The following is a 20,182-nucleotide window of genomic DNA, read 5'->3' as shown; positions in this document are numbered from 1 at the left end:
TTAAAAATTAAAACTAAGAATTTTAAAAATTTATATAATTTCATCTCAAAGAAATAAATCCCTTCCATTTTAACATAAATAACATTTTTATGAAAAATGATTTTTTTCTAAAAATTTTTCAACAAAATTGTTTGTTTTGTTCCAAAACACAAGGCAAAAATAATAGTAGTTTTACATTTTTGTAAGTCTCTTTATTATCTGCCTTAATAGAAAACAGCTGGATTCTCGTATCTGCTTCTGCATTCAGTCTGTTGCCATATGTTGTTTTGGTTGAAGCACACAAAGCAACTCCAGCCTCTTGCAGGTCTGTAGCTGGAAAAGGGAGAAGTATTTGAACAGCCTTTTTGGGTAATTGCAGGTAGTTTCTACACCACCACCAAAACCTGGCAAGTGATAGTTGATCAAAGTTGGTTGCAGTGTGGAATCTGAAACCTACCTCTGAACTTCTTTTTGTTTGTTTGTTTGTTTTGTTTTGTTTTGTTTTTTGGTTTTTTTTAGATGGAGTCTCGCTCTGTCGCACAGGCTGGAGTGCAGTGGCGCTATCTAGGCTCACTGCAACCTCCGCCTCCTGGGTTCAAGTAATTCTCTTGCCTCAGCCTCCTGAGAAGCTGGGATTACAGGCATGCGCCAGCAGACCCAGCTCATTTTTGTATTTTTAGTAGAAATGGGGTTTCACCATGTTGGCCAGGCTGGTCTTGAACTCCTGACCTCAGGTAATCTGCCCACCTCGGCCTCCCAAAGTGCTGGCATGGCTTGAGCCACAGCGCCCGGCCTGAACTTCTTATTATCTGTGCCTGTGAGAGGATAAGAGTGAAAAAGCTTAGTATTATTATGAAGATGGTTTGACCTCATAAATCCCCTAAAAGGTTCGGGGACATTCAGGGATTCCTGGGCCACCTTTTGAGAATCACTGTCTTTATACACAAGAAAGTGTGTTGCTCTCAGAGGCAGCCCTAGGACAACTGGAGTGATGGCTTCACTTTGCATATGTTTGGATGACCTTTCAAATTGTTGATTTCGTTTTTCCACTATACATTTCAACTAAAACACAATAAACTTTCCTGAGGCCATTGTCATAGATTGGTTTTGTAGGAAGCAGACTCTGAGATGGAGATTGGCCTATGGAGTTCATATTTCCTGCCTCCTATTGTATTTATCACAAGAAGAAAAAAACCCACGAGAAGTCACGTGATACGGGAAAATTATGAGCACTTCATAATACTATATTTTCAATTCTATTTGAATAAATATTTACAGATGCTTCTGATTTAAAACAAGTTTCGGACTAAAGAGTCCCTGCCGCAGAATCCATGGACAACATTGCAATATCTACACAATTTCATTTTACCCTACATTTTTCATAATGATGTCTTGAAACAAGGCAGAAAAATGGCAGAAAATATACTCCCTTCCTCATGTCCCTCCATGAATAGAGAGTTTACCAGGGAAGCCTGTAACTCCCCCACCCCTGGCATTGGTGTTACCTCTCTGTGGATTCTGACTCAGCGTGGGGTTAGGTGAACTTCACGTTGAAGCCAGTATTGGAGCCAGGTCTCACAAAATCACATGTTAGATTAGGTGACTCTCACCCTGTCTGAGCTCTAACCATTTGGTGTGTCCCCAAATCTAGACTAGGACCCATGAAGTCAAGATCTCCTTCCTCTGTCATTTAGGAGATCCTGGGACCCCTTTCTTTCCAAACCCAGAACCAAAAGTGACTGGGATTCTATCTTCAAAAAGCGTTCGAAACATAAAAGTGAGCCACCTCTAATAAAAAATATCTGGTAACAGCACTTTGGGAGGCCGAGGCGGGTGGATCACAAGGTCAGGAGTTTGAGACCAGCTTGGCCAAGATGGTGAAACCCCGTCTCTACTATAAGTAGAAAAATTAGCCCAGGGTGGTGGCGGGCACCTGTAATCCTAGCTACTCGGGAGGCTGAGGCAGGAGAATTGCTTGAACCCGGGAGGTAGAGGTTGCGGTGAGCCGAGATCGTACCACTACACTCTAGTCTGGACGACAGAGCAAGACTCCGTCTCAAAAAAATAAAATAAAAAAAGATCTGTTAAGACTGTTTTAAGTGTTTTGCATATATTAACTAATTTAACCATCACAACAATGACACGTGGTAGATTCTGTGGTGTTCCCCATTTTACAGAAAGATTAAGTCTGGCTACATGTTTACCTGGCTGTCCATGGTGGAAATCTCATAAACTGTTCCTCTCTCCCCTGAGCACACCTTATCGGTTCTGCTTCCAAATTATGTCTTTATTGTTTCCTCTGTTCCCCAATTCCTCTTTCTCTTACTTTCTTCTCCCCTCCTATCAGGGTCACATCGCATTATAGTTGCTTGTTGACTTGACTGTATCCCTCTCTTTGAAGACATGGACTGTGGCCAGTTACCTACTGAGCCCGGCTAATAGCAGGTGCTCCAGGAACATCTATGGAATGAATTAACTGCCTCTTAACCCAGTTGCCCATGGAGTAGACACTGTCGGTGGCCATCAGCTATTTCCCATTCCCAGTTATCTGCTAAAAGATAAAACCCTGTTTTTGCTTCTTTGGCAATATGTTCACCCTCAGAGAGAAATCATATTTGTTTAAATTAGTGACCTTTAACCCTGACTTACACTTTAGGATCGCCTACATTATTAAAATTACCTATCCTCAGCCCCACCTTCATAGATGAGGATTTAGATGTTTTAAAGCTCCCTGATTGATATTAACATACAGCCAGTGCTGAAAACCATGAGTCTAAGCCTAAGGCAGCAAATGATGAACCATAGGCCAGATACAATTGCCACCTGTTTTTGTAAATAAAGTTTTATTGTAACATAGCTACACCCATTTGTTTATGCACGGTCTGTGGATGTTATTGCTCTACAATGGCAGTGTTAAATAGTTGAAAGGAAGATCCTACGTCCCACAAAACCTAAAATATTTATTATCTATTTCTACTTAAGCTTTATATATGGTGCAAGCTATTAGTCAAAGTTCTTTTTATTTTCTTTTTCTTTTTTACAAATGGATGACCAGCTGCTCCAGTACCTTGTGTTGAAAGACAATCCTTTTCTCCATTGGGTTAGCTTTGTAACGTGGTCAAAAATAAATTGACGGTGTATGTGTAGGTCTGTTTCTCTCTATTCCAGAGATTGGCAACTGTAGCTTTTGGACCAAACCTGGACCACTACCTGCTTGCTTTTTTGTTTGTGTGGAGTTTTTTAAATTTAACATGTTTATTTTATTTTTAAAATAATTTTTAAACTATTTTAAAGATTACTACATATTAGAAAAAATAAAAATACAAAATGTTCATGCAAAAACTTCAAACTAGGTGAAAGAGTACACAGGAAAATTCTCCCTTCCATCCCCACCCAGTTCATCCAGTTCTCCTCCCTGTAAGCAATCAACTATTACCAGTCTCCTAGATGACCTTCTAAGTCACTACAGGAATAGAAGCTTTTAAAAACTTTTTATTCAACTATGATATCCACATAGAATTTTTTAAAACTGTGTGTGTTAAGAAACACATAACATTAAATTTACCACCTTAACCATTTAAATGTACAATCCAGTAGTGTTAAGTACATTCACATTGTTGTACAACCATCACCACCATCCATCTCTAGAATTATTTTTTTCCTGCAAAACTGAAGCTCTGTCCCCATTAAACAACTCCCCATTCTCCCCTCCCCCCAGCTCCTGGCAGCCACCATTCTTCTTCCTGTCTCTATGAATTTGAATACTCTAGTTACCTCATAGAAGTGGAACTATACAGTACTTGTCTTTTTGTGATTGATTGGTTTATGTCACTTAGAATAATGTCCCCAAGGTTAATCCATGTTGTAGCATGTATCAGAATGGTCTTCCTTTTTAAGACTAAATAATATTCTGTTGTATGGATAGACCACATTTTGCTTCTTTCTCCATCTGTGATGAGCACGTGGGTTGTTTCTACCTTTAGGCTATTGTGAATATTCCTTCTTTCAATTCTTTTGAGCGCATGCCCTGAAATGAAATTGCTAGGTCATATGGTAATTCTAGTTTTAATTTTTTGGGGGAACCTCTATACTATTTTCCATAGTGGCTGCACCATTTTATATTTGTCCCAATAGTCCACAAGGGTTCCAGTATCTCCACATCCTCAGCAACACTTTTCTGGTTGTGGTTGTTTGTGTGTTTTGGTTTTTCGCTAGTAGACAACCTTAATGGGTAGGAGGTGATATACAGAATGTATTTTAATTACAAAAATTAAATCATGTTTACATATTTAAAATTTCAAACAATACCAAAGTTTATAAAATTGAAATAGAAAGTCCCCTCCTCCTCTCTTCCCCACCTGATCCACCCTCAGTCTCTCCCCAGATGTAAGCACTATTAATAGTTAGAGATTTGGAAATTGTATTGTCATTCTTTTTTTTTTTTTTTTTTGAGACAGACTCTCACTCTGTCAGCCAGGCTGGAGTGCAGTGGCACGATCTCGGCTCACTGCAACCTCCGCCTCCCGGGCTCAAGCAATTCTCCTACCTCAGCCTCCTGAATAGCTGGGATTACAGGCGTGTGCCACCACGCCTGGCTGATTTTTGTATTTTTAGTAGAGACAGAGTTTCACCATGTTGGCCAGGCTGGTCTCGAACTCTTGACCTCAGGTGATCTGCCCGCCTTGGTTGGGATTACAGGCGTGAGCCACCGTGCCCTGCCTGTACTGACATTCTTGAGCTCAGAAAACTCAGATTATTGTTGGACTCCTTCTACTCTTCCCTCCTTACACTCACTTCCATTGCCTACTTCCCCCACAAGAACCTTAGTAGGTAAATATTATTATCCCCATTTTGCAGCTGAAGAATCTGAGGCTCAGAGAGAAGTAGGTTACTTAAGGACACAAGGCAAAGCCAAGAGTTCAGACCAGGTGAGTGGGGCTGACTCCAAGTTCAATGTTCTTTCCACAGCTTTCTTTGCCTGGCTTCTATCCAGACTCTTAGAGTTTAATTGTTATGTCACTACCTGTATTTTTTCAAATAAAGTTTTATTGAATCACAGCCACATCCATTTAAACTTTGCCTTTGACTGCTTTCACACTACAATGGCAGAATTGTAGTGTGAAACAGAGACCATGTGGCCCACAAAGCCTAAAATATTTGCTATCAGGATCTTTCCAGAAAAAGTTTGTTGACTCCTGACCTAAGCCAATTACAGCAATCCTACTACCTTTTGCAGGGACTGGTTTGCGAATGGGAGTGGTGAGATCCGGTTCTGACAAGTGAGGCATGAAGAGAAGTCGATTACTCTGTCTGAGGCCTTCTCAAAAGCTTTTTCTCCCAGAAGGAAAAAAAAAAGTTTCTATTTTTTCTTTTCTTTCTTTCTTTCTTTTTTTTTTTTTCAACAACATCTGGGAAGGAAAGGTCTTTTATGTCTATCCCTGCTCCGTGCAGCTGAAGTTAGGGGGAGACTGTGGTGTCTAGAGCTGAGGTGGTCTTCTTGCTTTGATGAGATGAATACCTAAGTCTGGCAGAGGAGAAAATCAGAAAGAACCTGAGTTTCAAAGACACTGTTGAGCGGCTGCATCAGCCCCGGAAGCACCTTCCTGTGGATTTCCTGTTAATTAAACCGGAAATGCTCTTTTGGTCTAAGCTGTTGTCCATCATGTTTCCTGCTACTTGTGGCTAAATGCATCCTGTCTGGCTTGCCTGCCACCATTCCCTTCCCTCTAGCCCATCCTAAGCAATGTCCCCAACTTAGGGATGGCAGATTTACCAAATACAAGTACAGCACACCCAGTTAAATTTGAATTTCAAGTATATTTGAATTTCAACAATAATGGATAATTGTTTTTGTATAAGTATGTCCAATATTGTACATGAAACATACTTATGCTATGCTTATGCAGTATTTGGGACATATTATTTATTGTTGAATCTGAAATTCAAATTTAACTGGACTTCTTGTATTTTTTATTGTGATAGAATATAAGGAACATAAAATTTATCTTTTTAACCATTTTAAATATACGTTTTAGTGGTATTAGGCACATTCTAAATACTGTGCAACCATCACTATTATCCATTTCCAGAACTTTTTCATCTTCCCAAACTAAACTCTGTACCCGTTAAACAGTAAGTTCCCATTCCCCTTCTGTCAGCCCCTGACAACCAACATTCTATTTTCTTTCTCTATGAATTTAACTCTTCCCATATAAGTGGAATCACACAATATTTTTCTTTTTGTGTCTGATTCATTTCACTTAGCATAATGTCTTCAGGGTTCATCCATGCTATAGCTGTGTCATAATTTCATTATTTTATCAAGCAACACTACCCCAAATTCCTCACAGTGTCAGTATATTTGGTGACCCTTCAGGATAAAGCCCAGACCCCTAGCATGATACCCAAGCTCTTTCCCTGGCCACATTCATAGCCTTATTCTCAATAAAAATAATATTAAGTATTGCAATAATATCCTATATTCCAGCCACTGGGCACCTGTTGATCCCAGAGCTTATGATGTATTTCCCTGCTTCTTTTATTTCTCTGGAATTTCTGTCATCCATACTCCAAGCCTCCTATCCTTGTCAATTTTCAGCTTTCCAGAGGCAGTACACCCCCTACAAAGTGGCTACCAAACTTTCTCCCATCCTTCTACACCAGTGGTTCTCAACAGGGGAGGTTTTGCCCCCTAGGAGTCATTTGGCAATGTCCAGAGACATCTTTTCTTATGGCAACTGGAGACATGCTCCTGGAACCGATGGGTAGAGACAAGGAATGCTCCAAACACCCTACGATGCACAGGACAGCCCCTACAGCACCGAAGGATCCAGCCCCACATGGCAGTAGTGCAGAGGTGGGGAGACCTTGCTCTGCCTCAACCACCACCTGTGGCTTCTTCCTTTCTATATTATTTTTTATACTTCAATAATACTAATAATGATGAAAAACAGCAGCTACCTTCTGCTGCTGTACATCACAAGTTATGTACCAGGCTGTGTGCTAGACATTTCCTATACATTAAACGTCCCATCCCTATTTGGCAGTGAGAAAACAGTTCCAGGGAGCTTAAGGAATTTGCCCATATTCACATGGCACAGCTGAAGCAGAACTGAGATCTAAACCTAAGACTGATATGGCAGGTACCATATTGTATTCAACATGCCATGAGCCATTGAGGCAACACTGATGTTGGGCTGGCATTCAGGTAGGCACTTAGGTTACAAATGTAAACAAGACACAATTTTTGCAATAAAAGAAAGGGGCCCTGAGGTCAAGAGATCAAGACCATCCTGGCCAACGTGGTGAAACCCCATCTCTACTAAAAATACAAAAATTAGCTGGGCATGGTGGTGCACACCTGTAGTCCCAGCTACTCAGGAGGCTGAGGCAGGAGAATCACTTGAACCCGGGAGGTAGAGGTTACAGTGAGCCAAGATTGCGCCGCTGCACTCCAACCTGGTGACAGAGCAAGACTCCGTCTCAAAAAAAAAAAAAAGAGGAGTGCCCAGTAGTGGTGACAAAAATTAATCTCTCTGAATATATGGCTGCGTTATGGTCGTACACATCTCTGTAGACTCAATGACAGCCAATTACAGTAATAACAGGTATTTCTGGTTGAGCCCTTAGTGTTTGTCAGCATCTGGGCTTGGTGTTTTCATTCCTCATTCCATTTACCTTCAAAACAATCCTCGGGAGAGATGTTATTGTTTCTATTTTAGAGTAAGAAGATTTTGCACAACTTGATTTTGCACATGCTTGATTTTGCACAACACAGAAGTATGAGCCAGAGTTCAAACTGGGGTGTAATTCCAAGGCCCTCTCTTAACCACTGTGCTCATCACTGGCCCCCTCACAGAAGTCAGTAAACAGCATATCATGATGGAGAACATGGTTTGAATTAGGGGAAATGGCAGGTGTGGTCTTTGCCGATGACAGCAGTTAATCCCCATCCTATCTCCAGGGACAGGGATAGAGGTGAATACAAAACTGTGTTCTGTTTATTGCATGATATTCTTATACTTCAACTAGATTAGGAGGATTAGACTCTCTCCATGCACTACACTGGATGCATTCTCCATGAGAAAGCATCCAACGTAGTTCTCAAAATGTTGCGTAAGTTTTAAAATATGACCTAAAGAATCAGAGATTTGAAACAGAGACACATGGTCAAGTAATCTACATTCAATGCAGTTTACATGTGGTTTCTAGATTATTTGTGAGTTTTGTTACTATTTTTTATTTTCCTTTAATTATGTTGATATGTTTATGCATGTGTGTGCCTATATATTACATATGCATGTGTAAGTTTAGTTGTTAAGAGTTCAGGTCCTGAGGTCAGATGCTATGTGTTTAAATCCCAACCCTATCTTTAGTGACTGTGTCATTTTATTAAGCATACTGTGTGCCAGGCACTGTGCTAAGCATTTTCTGTGAATTCTCTCATTTAATTCCCACACCAACTCTATAACTTGGGTGCTGCCAATAGAACCATTTTTAGATCATAAAATCAAAGCACAGAAAGGGCAAACAACCTCCCCAAGGTCACACAGTGAATCAACTGTGAAACCAAAATTCTGTCTCAGGCTGAGTGATGCCAGACCCTGGGTTCCTACCCAAGACTGACCCTGAGTTTAGCCTTGAGAGATCTGCCCCCAGTGTTAGCCCATGGCTTAATTTAGCATAAGACATTGGTCTTCATTGAACCTGTTTCCTCCTCAGGCAAATAGATACTTCTTATGTCATAGGATTATAGTAAGGAGCATATCAGATAAGGCACAAAAAAGTGATCTGAAAAATGCCAAGTGATGGGTGGCATACAAAAAGACAAAGATGCATGTCAGATTGCCTGTCTCAGCTGGAGCAGTGTGGGCATCCTGACTGGCAGGAGACCAGCTGTCACTGACAGGCCATGGGTGCATGACCACACTATAATGGCTGGGTCATGCCTTCCACTGGTTCAGTGATCAAAAACACAGCCAACATGGCTTAGCATGAGCGAGAAGCCTGGGTGGAGGACGGAATATATGCAGAGAGGCAGGGGCAGGTCTGAAGGAGGGTCCTGGGGAGATTTCCGGTTTCAGTTTTCCAATGACTCTTTTCGATTCAACAACCAGCTCTATCCAGATTTTCAGGAAAGCAGTTTGATAACAGGAGATGACAGCCACATGTGCTTGTCAATATTTGAAGAGGGGTGGAGATCGTAAAGAGAGAAGATTAAGAGGCAAACCAAGTTGGGAGTGTGATGGTGAGCACCACCTGAAGTCCGTGTAGCACGGAGAAACTTTACTCTTAGTGAACTCCCTGCTTTGTCGACACCGGGAAGTAAATTCTTCCACCAAGAAGTTTGCACTTTTGAAGACTTGTTGCTACCTCCACCCGGGGCCCTGAGCTTGGTTTGTTGCTCTGCGGTTGCCATATTGAAAATCTTAACACAGCTGACCCTTGAACATCATGGGGATTAGGGGCGTCAATCCTGTGCAGTTGAAAATACAAGTATACCTTCTGACTTTGCAGAAACTTAACTACTCATAGGCTACTGTTCACCAGAATCCTTACTAATAACATAAACATATTTTCTATGTTATATGTATTAACACATTATCTATGTTATATGTATTATATTTGTATACTGTATTCTTACAATAAAGTAAGCTAGAGAAAAGAAAATGTTATTAAGAACATTAAAAAGGCAATGCATTCTAAAAAACATCGTAAGGAAGAGAAAATATATTTACTATTCATTAAGTAGACGTGGATCATTGTAAAGGTCTTCTTCTTTGTCATCTTCACATTGCATAGGCTGAGGAAGAGGAGGAAGAAGAGGGGTTGGTCCTGTTATCTCAGGGGTGGCAGAAGAGGGGGAAAAAATCCACGTCTAAGTGGACTCATGCAGTTCAAACCCTTGTGGTTCAAGGGTCAATTGTAGTGTTATCTTTGAACTTGGGTCGAGTAAGTAAAATCTGATGAGATAAAGAAGCATAGTCATGAGATACAAGCAATATGCAAGTCTACTGTTCATTGCCGCCTGTTCACATATAACATCCATGATGCCCATGAGCAGAGAATGCCAGTGGGTTCATGACTGTTCAGTAAGCCTTAAAGCAAGTAAAACGCATGTGTGTTATAGCTGCAGTTGAGTATGTGGAGGCACTGACACCCCTGAGAGTCCAGGCTTTCCACGCAAATCAGAAATTATCTTCAATACAGACAAAAAGGCAGCACATTCTAAGAAACACAAGCAACAAAAGAATCCTATCCTAGACTTTCTTACCCGGGTTACCTCCCTGTAAGTGCCAACCACTTGTGCTGAAAATGATAACATAGCAAGACAGAAATATAGGGCAGCTTAGAGTTTCTTTTTCTTTTGATTTTTCCTTATTCATCAATAAACTAAAGATAGAAAGCATTGGTAAAATGGGTGAATATCCAGAGGTAAAGTAAAAACAGTTGAATGATGACTTCTATGCAGTGTTTACACTGTTTTAGTGAGAACAGACTACGGGGGCCCAATAACAAACTACAAAATACAAGTCATATGATTTTGGTGATTCTGCCCTCCAGTTCATTGCATTTCAATGCAATTTAGTTCATGGCATGATCTAAAGATGGATGGCAAAACTCATGCTGATCACTTACGTTTTTATTTTTTCTTTCCTTAGAATGACTTCGAATAATAAGTAAAATACATGACAAGTAGAGAAAGAGACCAGGAAGGAGAGAAGACAGCTTTATGTTTTATACCTTTAACAGTACTTTTCCCTGCTTTTAGAACAAAGGGCTCATTGTTTTTGTTTTGCACTGGGTTCAGCAAATTATGTAGCCAGTCCTGCCTTCATCACCACTCCTGACTACACCAGCTGATGCTTGGTGATGGTCTACAGTTTGCCAGATCCTTCATCACCACTCCTGACTACACCAGCTGATGCTTGGTGATGGTCTACAGTTTGCCAGACCCTTCATCACCACTCCTGACTACACCAGCTGATGCTTGGTGATGGTCTACAGTTTGCCAGATCCTTCATCACCACTCCTGACTACACCAGCTGATGCTTGGTGATGGTCTACAGTTTGCCAGACACACTGCTGAGTGCCCCACCTGAATGATTTTTCTTAATCTCCTAAATCGCTCATATCCCTAAACCTTATGTTTTTCTTCTGTAAAATGGGAGCAAAACATCCTAATTTCACTATGGACATAAATGAAATGGACGAATAAACACAAAAGGCTTTGCAAAGACTAACATGCCATCCAAATGGCAGATACTGCCATGTATAATTTAAAAGAGAGCAAGATGACGGGGAGTGTTAGCTCACGCTATAATCCCAGCACTTTGGGAGACTGAGGCAGGTGGATCACTTGAGGTCAGGAGTTCCAGACCAGCCTGGCCAACATGGAGAAACCCCACCTCTACCAAAAATAGAAAAATTAGCCAGGCATGGTGGTGCACACCTGTAGTCCCAGCTACTTGGGAGGCTGAGGCAAGACAATTGCTTGAACCTGGGAGGCAGAGGTTGCAGTGAGCCGAGATCACACCACTGCACTCCAGTCTGGGTGACAGAGCAAGACTCCGTCTCAAAAAAAAAAAAAAACACACACACACACAAAAACAAAAAGAATGAACACGTCCAATCAGCCAGGAGTTGCAGAGTACCTACTCTATCATAGAGGGATCCCCATCCTCGTTTTGCAGGGTGCTAGGAGTTGGGGATACAAGAATAGATGCAAAATAAACACCAAGGATCACACAGCCAAGGAGGCTGACAGAGACTTAGGAAAGTACAGTAACTTGCTCATCATCCCACAGCCGATCAGTAAGAATCAAGATCCGAGCCCTTGTCTGTCTCAGCCCAGGGCCAGAGCTCAAGCTCCTGAGCCTCCAGGCTTGGGTCAGCACAGAGCGTGTGAACGGCAGCTGCTTAATAATTGGGTTTACTACATTCTAGATTGACATGTACAGTGCTGAGCTGGAATCGACTTTACAGCCCTAATTATGGTGTGCCTGGTTGTGTATTCAGCATTTATTTAAATAGTATTTTTTTTCTCAAATGTTGATTTCTGAAAGAGGCCTTCCCCAGCTCTCTCTATTTCTCTCCCTTAGCTGCCTTGGCTTTTCTTTTATAATGAGAATCACACCCTGTAATTCTATGTTTATATTTACAGGATTCTATGTTCAATGACACTGAGCACAAGAAGGGTAGAGACCCAGCATCTTTTACTCACCTCTCTAAACTCCGGCTTATATATATAGCCTGGTGCTCGACAAGTATTCATGATAGGGGTTAAGCTGAGTATATTGTTGAATAAAACCACAATAACTATTGGTTGCAATTCTCTTGAATGTCTTCTCCAGAGCACTAAGTAGTGTAACTTATCATGTTTCCTTTCTTGCATTGGCTGTTAGGAAGCTCAAAGCCATATCTGCAAACCCTTCATAGCAAGTCTGTAAATCAACATGAGCATTTATTTTTGATCCTGTTCTCATTTGATGTGCCAAATTTTGTTCTTCAATTTTCTTTTGTTATATGTTATTTCATGCTCTCATAATCTATTGTGTATGTCCTTGTAAGACACTTTAAACAAATCCTTGCTTGAATTAAATAAATTGCATAGCCTGTCGAATTTCTGGCCCGCAAAGAAAAAGAATGCCCTTTCCAACATCACGGTATGTCTCCAGAGCAATAAGCCAGCCTTAGGTTACCTGATTTCTGCTGTCCAAACCCCTTTGGGAATAAGGTTTACATGACTAGGGGTAGTTGAGTGGATGAGAAGCTATTTCCTTCCAGTTAGGTGGTGGTGGAGGTGGTGTTCTGAAGTCAATGAAGGTAAAAGGCAGACAGAACTGCAAAATCTCACAGAACGTGTTTTCCCTGCTCTGACCATGACCTACAGTTACTGGGGAAGGAAACTGCCTACCCAGGTCAACCCGGCAGCCTTAGTAGGTGAGGGGCACTGGGTAGAATACTTGGGGTGCCAGGGAGGCGTTAGTGCGAGAGGAGTCAGGTGCTCAGTTTTTATTGGAGTTGGGAGGGCACCCCCACATCAGGAAGAGAACCTGTTTCTGCAGGACGGTCGGGGGAGAAGGGAGGACTCCACCCACGCTTGTGTTTGCCCTGCTCTGTGTATTCAGCCAGCAGGCTCTGCACAAGGAAGCAAAGTGCAGGGAGCCGGGCTCCACCGACAGCCAGGCACTGGGAAGGACGCACTGGAGACCCAGGACCCTGTGCAGGAGCAGCTCCAGGTGACACGACGGGATTGAAGATACTCCCACAGGGGCTCAGCAGGTAACTGCTTTCAGATCCTTTAAGCATGGCTGGAGGGTTTGCTGTTTGTGGTAGACGGTGTCATATAGAGGCCAGGGTTCAGAGAGGGTCAAGTTTGATCCCAGCTCTGCCTTCTGTTCACTGTGTGGCCTTGGATGTGTGTAAGCCTCAGTTTCACTATCTGTGAAATGGACCCAAAGATAGCACTCATCTCAAAGTTTTTAGTTTTACAAGGAGCAAATGACAATGTGGTCAGTGTCAGGTGCATAGCCACATAAATAGCTCCTATTTGGTGGAACCACTGAGGGTCATTTCAAGCACAGGACCTGTGGAGAAGTCAGTGGATGGAGGGATAGGCTGTGTGATTTGGGGATCCATCATGGCAAGAATGCCCCATAGCCGAGTGGAATCTGAGCCTTCACCTTAGGCATTGCCTAAAGAAGTGGGGAGACAAGAAAAAGGACTTGTGGAGTGCCTTTTGTGAATATTATTTAACGCTCAAGACCATGCTGTGAGGCAGCTGCTGATTCAAATCCCGGCTGCAGGACCCCTGCTGTTTACATCTCCCTCTGAACCAGTTTCCTGCCTGGAAGAGTCATTGTGATTAGAATGCGGGTGCGCTGGAGCCACACCGCCAGATGCCAGCCCCAGCTCCACCCTGGGCTGGCTAGGTGCCCTGGAGCAGGTTCCCTCAGCCCTCTGGGCCTCAGTTTCCTCATCTGCAAAGTGAACCTAATAACAGTACTGAGATCAAAGGGCTGAGAGGACTCTACTGCACGTAAATACCTGTGCACTTAGTAACTCTTAGCTGTGGTTCTTGTTTTTGCTGTTACCATCATCTCCATTTTACAACTAGGAACATGAGGCTGGGTGAAGAGGGAGGTGCATCTGGTTCCAAGGTCTCATGGAAAGGATGCTGTGGAACTGGAGTCCAGTCAGGCCTGGGATGAGGGTGCAGCCAGTGAGACTCTCACCTTGGGCATGAAATTTAAGGGATGCCAAAAAACTCAGTCATGGAGATAAACGGTATGTTAACACAACATTTTTAAAAGTCAGAATTAATGGCAAGACACCCATGATGAACAAACTATGAACATGTTAGGGAAAGTTAAGATCAGGAACAGTGTTAATTTTGATTTTCATAAATTTCATGTTAAAATACTATTCATCTCCATGACTGAGCTTTTTGGTGTCCCTTACATTGTTCCCCCCGAGTCCAGGGCCTGATCCGCCTCAGCCTCCTGGGGATCCTGAGCCGATTACAGCGGCTTCAGGACCTGGGTGTATATACTCAGGGTATGTAGAGGGTGCTTCCTCCTAAATAAAGACAACAGACGGGTGGGGCATGCTAAAGTAGTTTTTCATTTAAGCGAGGGTGGGGGAACAAACCAATGTCCCAAATCACAGAAGATTCTTTTTTTCCAAAGAGTTCTGGAACCCAGAAGGGTTCTGTTTTTAGGAAAAAGGCATGAGCTTTGGGAAAAGCAATGGGCCTGTTAAAGCCCACGGATTCTGCCTGCTTTACCGTGACAAGAGATGCGGAGGGAGAGGAATTGAAAAAGGCTTTGGGTTGGGGGCGGGGGTACCTTTGCACGATGCGGGCGCATCTGTCCTGCTCGAGTATCAGATGTGAGTTGATTGTCTCTATGTCTGCAGCTTCTCTTCAAGCCAAGTGCCCTGCCGTGAAGCAGTTCAGGATTTGAGTGCCTGAGTCACGTGGACCCAGGTTCAAACCCCAGGTGTGCCTCTCCATAGCTTTCTGACTGCTACTCTTGGGCAGGTAGGACTAGCAAGGTGCCTACCCTCATGGAGGTGACGTTCGTGAGATGAGGGGAGGGCATTGCTCAGCCTTGGTTTCTTTATCTGTGCAATCAGGGAATAATGGGACTCTGCAAGGGAAAAGGAGACAACGTGTGTGAAGTGCCTGACACCAGGGTCAGGGCAAGGGTGAAGCCAGTGAGCACCTGGGGGATAAAATGCAGGGAGGTGCTCACTCTCTGCTGCCGATTCTGCCCAGAGATGGTTGCCTTCCTATATTTTGTGCCCTGCTATGCTCACCCTGGTGCTGCCTGGCACATAGTAAGCCTCCAATTAACATTACCTGCGATTATCATGCACTTAACAATGTTTGGTGCAATAATAAGACTATGAGAGCGAGCTCTAAGATTTTTAGGATTACCATCCGTTTGTGCAAACATAATCAAGTACTCCAAAAGCAAAACATCAATCACCAAGCAGCCCTAAAACACCCAAGGTGATTTCGATCAAGGCACCCCTGCCCCTGGACCCACAAAGTCCCGTACCAGGAATCAGGGCTTGGGCAGTTCAGTGGGGACTGGATTTCAGTTCCCTGTGTCCCCTTGTGCAGGAGGCAACCTGTAGCACTGTACATGGCACTCTTGATAATAGCTACTGGGTTCCTAGCACTGTGTGGGCACACACACGGAGCTGCAGGACTGTAGGGCAGGCAAAGCAGGGCTGTTCTTTCCTCCTGCAAGGTCTTTACTGATGTTGGGGGCAGAGGGCTGGTTCTGCTGGGTGTGCCAGCCTGGCCATGTTGACGTCACCCTCAGCTGAGCGGTGAGGAGGGCTCCTGGGTTACCTACATTCCATTGCATTTATCGAAGGTGTTGCTTGTTTACTTGGTGACTAATTCTGTCACCATTCCACCCTTCAAAACCACCCCCCCTTCCATTCAACAGTCATCTAGCTGCCTGCTGGTGATGAAGTTTCAGAAGTGCTTTCTCCAGGCCAGCTTGCACGGGGTTTGGCGTTTGGCCTGTTTCCAGGAGGAGGGCCTATTGTTAATCTGTAACTACAAGGAGGCGACATGGACCATCAATCACTGTGTAAAAGAGGAGGGATTTGAGGGCAGCTTTCAGGAGGCCAGTTCACTCATGAATCAGAACACAGAGCTAACTCAATTATAACAGTAATAAGATAAATGAATAATATTAGCAATAACTAACATTTACTCACCTGAGTACTGCCAAGCCCTGGCGCTAAATCCTTACAATGATTATCAATGACACTTCAATTATTCCTCACTTTATTTTATTTATTTATTTATTTACTGAGACAGAGTCTCGTTCTGCCGCTCAGGCTGGAGTGCAGTGGTGCAATCTCGGCTCACTGCAACCTCCGCCTCCCAGGTTCAAGCGATTCTCCTGCCTCAGCCTCCCGAGTAGCTGGGATTACAGGCATTGTGCCTCCACATCTGGCTAATTTTTGTATTTTTAGTAGAGACAGGGTTGCGCCATGTTGGCCAGGATGGTCTCGAACTCCTGACCTCAAGTGATCCACCCACCTCAGCCTCCCAAAGTGCCGGGATTACTGGCGTGAGCCACGCCCGGCCTAATCCTCTCTTTAGATTGTACCATATATATTTCTTGCCTAGTTATAATTTTCTCATTGCAAGAATGAATATGCAAGAAATATTTTCTATTCCATGTTCTATTATATTACATATAAATATTTCATAAAATTATAACATCAATTATACAGCAGAAGAGACGGTAGAAAGTAAGAAAATAGAAAGTTAAGAGTCTAAACTCTGGACTTGAGTTTGCGAGGGTTAAGTCCTGATTCTCCCACTTACCAGAAGATGATCTTTATTAGTCAGCTTGGGCTGCGGTAACCAAAATACCATAGACTAGGTGGCTTAAATAACAGTCATTTGTTTTCTCATAGTTCTAGAGGCTGGAAGTCCAAGGTTCTGGCTGGTGCATTTCTGGTGAGACCACTCTTCCTGGCTAGCCAACAGCTGCCTTCTTGCTGTGTCCTCACACAGTTGAGACAGAGAGAGAGAGCTCTTTGGTGTCTCTTTTTATAATGACACTAATTCCATCAGATCAAGTTCCACCCTTCTGATTTCATTTAGCCTTGATTCCTTAGAGGCCGTATTTCCAAATGCAGTCATGTTGCATGTTAGGGCTTCAACACGAATCCAACACGAATTTTGGAAGGACACATTTCAATCCATAGCATGATCTTAAGTGAGGAGCTTAAGTTCCCTGGGCTCAGTTTCTGCATCTGTAAAATGGGGACAATAAAAATACCTGCCTCGTCGGGTTCTGATAAGGAAGTGGTGAGTTAACACAGAGAAGCATTCAGAGCAATGGCTGGCATAAGGTAGGTGCTACAAAAATATTAGGTATTATTACTGCTAATGTATGGCCCATTTTATTTACTGCTTATACTAACAGCTTATCTCTATTCCTCAGCTGCTGTGCACCAGCCACCCAGTTATACAACACATGGGCCACACCCTTCTAATCTTCACAGGAGCTCCATGCAAGGAATCTATTATGGTCCTTCCCTCCACCCCTCACTTCTCAGACACGGAGCCAGGGCTTATGCATATGGCCAGCGTGAGCCAGAGGGGAGCCCAGGCAGAGGGCTTGCGCTATTTCGCCACCACAGACGAATTTTTTACTCACGTGCTTTTCAGAAATGCAGATCCCTAGGTGACACCTGGCTACAAACATGAGGAGAAAATCCCCAAGTCCAGGCACTAGAGCAGGGCCCCTCAATATCAGCACTAGCGACCCTCAGCAAAGCAGACAATTCTTCGCTGGGGGAAGGGGGCGGTCCTGGGCATTGCAGGGTATGTAGCAGCATCCCCAGCCTCTACACACCGGATGCCGGTGCATGCCCCCCAAAGCTGAACGGTGACAATCAAAACTGCATGCAGGCATTTCCAAACGCCCCTTGGGAGCCGAAATCACTCCTGACTCCAGAAACACTGTGCTCCACTTATTGTGAGGGAGAAACAAAGAATAGCATATTTCCAAGGAGAAAACGTTTAGCAAAGCAATGTAAGTCATTGAGGAATAGGACAAGATCCAAAATATGAAATATAGATATATAGTCCTGGAAAATTGGTACCAAAATAAAATACCCTAGACATTGTAAATATGTTATATATATATAGTGTGTGTGTGAGACAGATAAAGTAGACAGATAGATAGGTGATAGATAGATAGATAGATAGATAGATAGATAGATAGAGTAGATAGATAGACAGATAGACAGATAGCTAGCTAGCTAGCTAGATAGATAGATAGATAGATAGATACTCACTCATCATAAAGTTGAAATATAGTCAATCGAACCATCATGATTTGAGTTTGGGACATCTATATCACTAACACCTACTAGGTGCGTACCCTGCCAGATACTTTCCCATCACATTTACCCCTCCGCACGGTACCACGATGTATCAGGACATGCCTCAACCTTTCTGTGCTCCGGTTTCTCATAAGACAACTGGGAAAATAAAAGTACCTAACCCAGAGGGTTGTTGGGAGGACCAAGAGAGGCAAATATATGCAAATCAGAACTGCTCAGCACAGAGAAAACACTCTAAATGTGTTTATTATTGTCACCATTATAAATACTGTCATTTTCCACAAGAAAGATACTTTCAGAAGGGTCAAGTGCTTTGCCCAAAGCCTCACGATCGTGGGATTTTACAGATGCCTGTCTCACTCCAGAGCTCTTGTTCTCAAGAGGAGAGAGGGGAACCCCAGAGACGCAGGAGTGCGAGACCACGGAGGGCAGCCTCCACCCACCTCCGGTGGGGCATCTGGGCTTCCTTCTGAATAACCAGCTGGAAAGCCTGCCCTGCCCGCCAGTTCTGGGGGAAGGGAAGCTGGAGGGCCAGGAGAGTTCTCTTGATTTGCAAGCTGACAAAACAGTGCGCCAAAAAGCAGTGCCCCTAGAAGGGCTGTGAGGGTATTCAGATGCCTGGGTGATGGTGGTCTGTGGACCCCGAAGCCTGAGCTATTCCTCAGTCTGAGAATCCGTGGGTTTGGTTGTCTAGGTCAGGGTAGGCAGCAGCCAGGAGAGTTCTGACCCCAGGAGACACTCGCTCACTCACCCCAGAAATATCCAAAACAGGGGCTCTCAGCCATGGAAATCACCTAAAGATCTTGAAAGTACCCCGATGCCCAGCCCCACCCCAGAGAATGTGCTGTCATCGGTCTGGCTGAGGCCTGGGCATGGGGATCTCAGAACTCTGCGGGAGGTTCTCACGTGCAGCCCAGTCTGGGGATGGGCCCCCAGGACACAGGCAGGAGGTGGGGAAGTGAAGGGGCTTTCTCATCTGAACCCCCACAATCAACCCCCAGTGGCAAAGTGCCAAACCCTCAAACACAAGTCTAATTTCAAAAACAACACCCCTCCACCCACCATAGCTTAGTATGTTTAATGTAAAATAAGGTCATAAAGACAAAACACTCATATAATCAGTTCATGAAAGAAAGGGCATTTTAACGCCCCATTCAAACTTTTCCTTTTTCAAAAATGAAAGCTAGCTCTTTCAATTGTACGTTTATCATGAAAAACTCCATCTGATTTATTTTTCTCCTTTTTGAGAAATGGGAGAAAACTATTACAGACAAGAATTACTGTCTGAACTGCCTTGAGCCTCAGTTTTCCCATCTATTAAACAGGGATTTAAAAAAAAGTCTCCACCCAAGTCATTCTGGTTTGCCCAGGGTTTTCCAATTTTAACATAAGAGTCCTGTGTCCTAGAGCATCCTCACTCCTGGAAAAGGCTTGAAGATGGTCACCATCACACTATTTTTTATAGGTGTCTGATCATGAGAATCACTGGGGCATTTGCTAAAAATACAAATTCCAGGGCCCCAACTTGACTTTTTGGTGACAGGATCACGGGAATCAGAAATGTTGCTGGATTCCTCAGTAGAGTCTCACTACCAGGCACCTGTGGGAGAAACTGGCTTCAAAGAGCAAAGATCATATCGGTGAGAGTCCTATTCATGCTAACACTTGCGCAGTGCTCTTTATGTGCCAGGCCCTGTTCAGGGCACTTTGCTTGTATTCACTGGTTTGATTCTCATACCAGCCCCTTGAGATGGAGGCTATAATTATCCCGATTTTTACAGATGACGAAACTGAGGCCCAGCAAGGCTCA

At 43.4% G+C, this 20,182-nt stretch overlaps 1 protein-coding gene and 1 long non-coding RNA gene across 7 annotated transcripts in view; one reads left to right on the top strand and one right to left on the bottom strand.

Annotated features, from left to right (window-relative positions):
- Nucleotides 1-4,414: 4,414 nt before the first annotated feature.
- Nucleotides 4,415-18,481, bottom strand: LOC129021850 (uncharacterized). The gene is made up of 4 exons (XR_008496156.2): nucleotides 18,325-18,481; nucleotides 16,841-17,274; nucleotides 9,717-9,781; nucleotides 4,415-5,503 (listed from the first exon to the last, which is right to left on the bottom strand). It is a non-coding gene; the product is annotated as an uncharacterized LOC129021850 (long non-coding RNA).
- BCAS1 (brain enriched myelin associated protein 1) overlaps nucleotides 13,102-20,182 on the top strand; it is a 130,782-nt gene continuing 123,701 nt past the window's right edge. For all 6 annotated transcript variants that reach the window (XM_054467789.1, XM_054467785.1, XM_054467788.1 and 3 more), the window contains exon 1: nucleotides 13,102-13,263. The gene's annotated coding sequence lies outside the window, so the exon portion shown is untranslated. The remainder of the gene's footprint in view (nucleotides 13,264-20,182) is intronic.

The sequence above is a fragment of the Pongo pygmaeus genome, chromosome 21, assembly GCF_028885625.2.
Source record: "Pongo pygmaeus isolate AG05252 chromosome 21, NHGRI_mPonPyg2-v2.0_pri, whole genome shotgun sequence".
NCBI lineage: Eukaryota > Metazoa > Chordata > Mammalia > Primates > Hominidae > Pongo > Pongo pygmaeus.
Note: the sequence above shows the minus strand (reverse complement) of the source record. Positions and strands in the feature narration are given on the sequence as shown.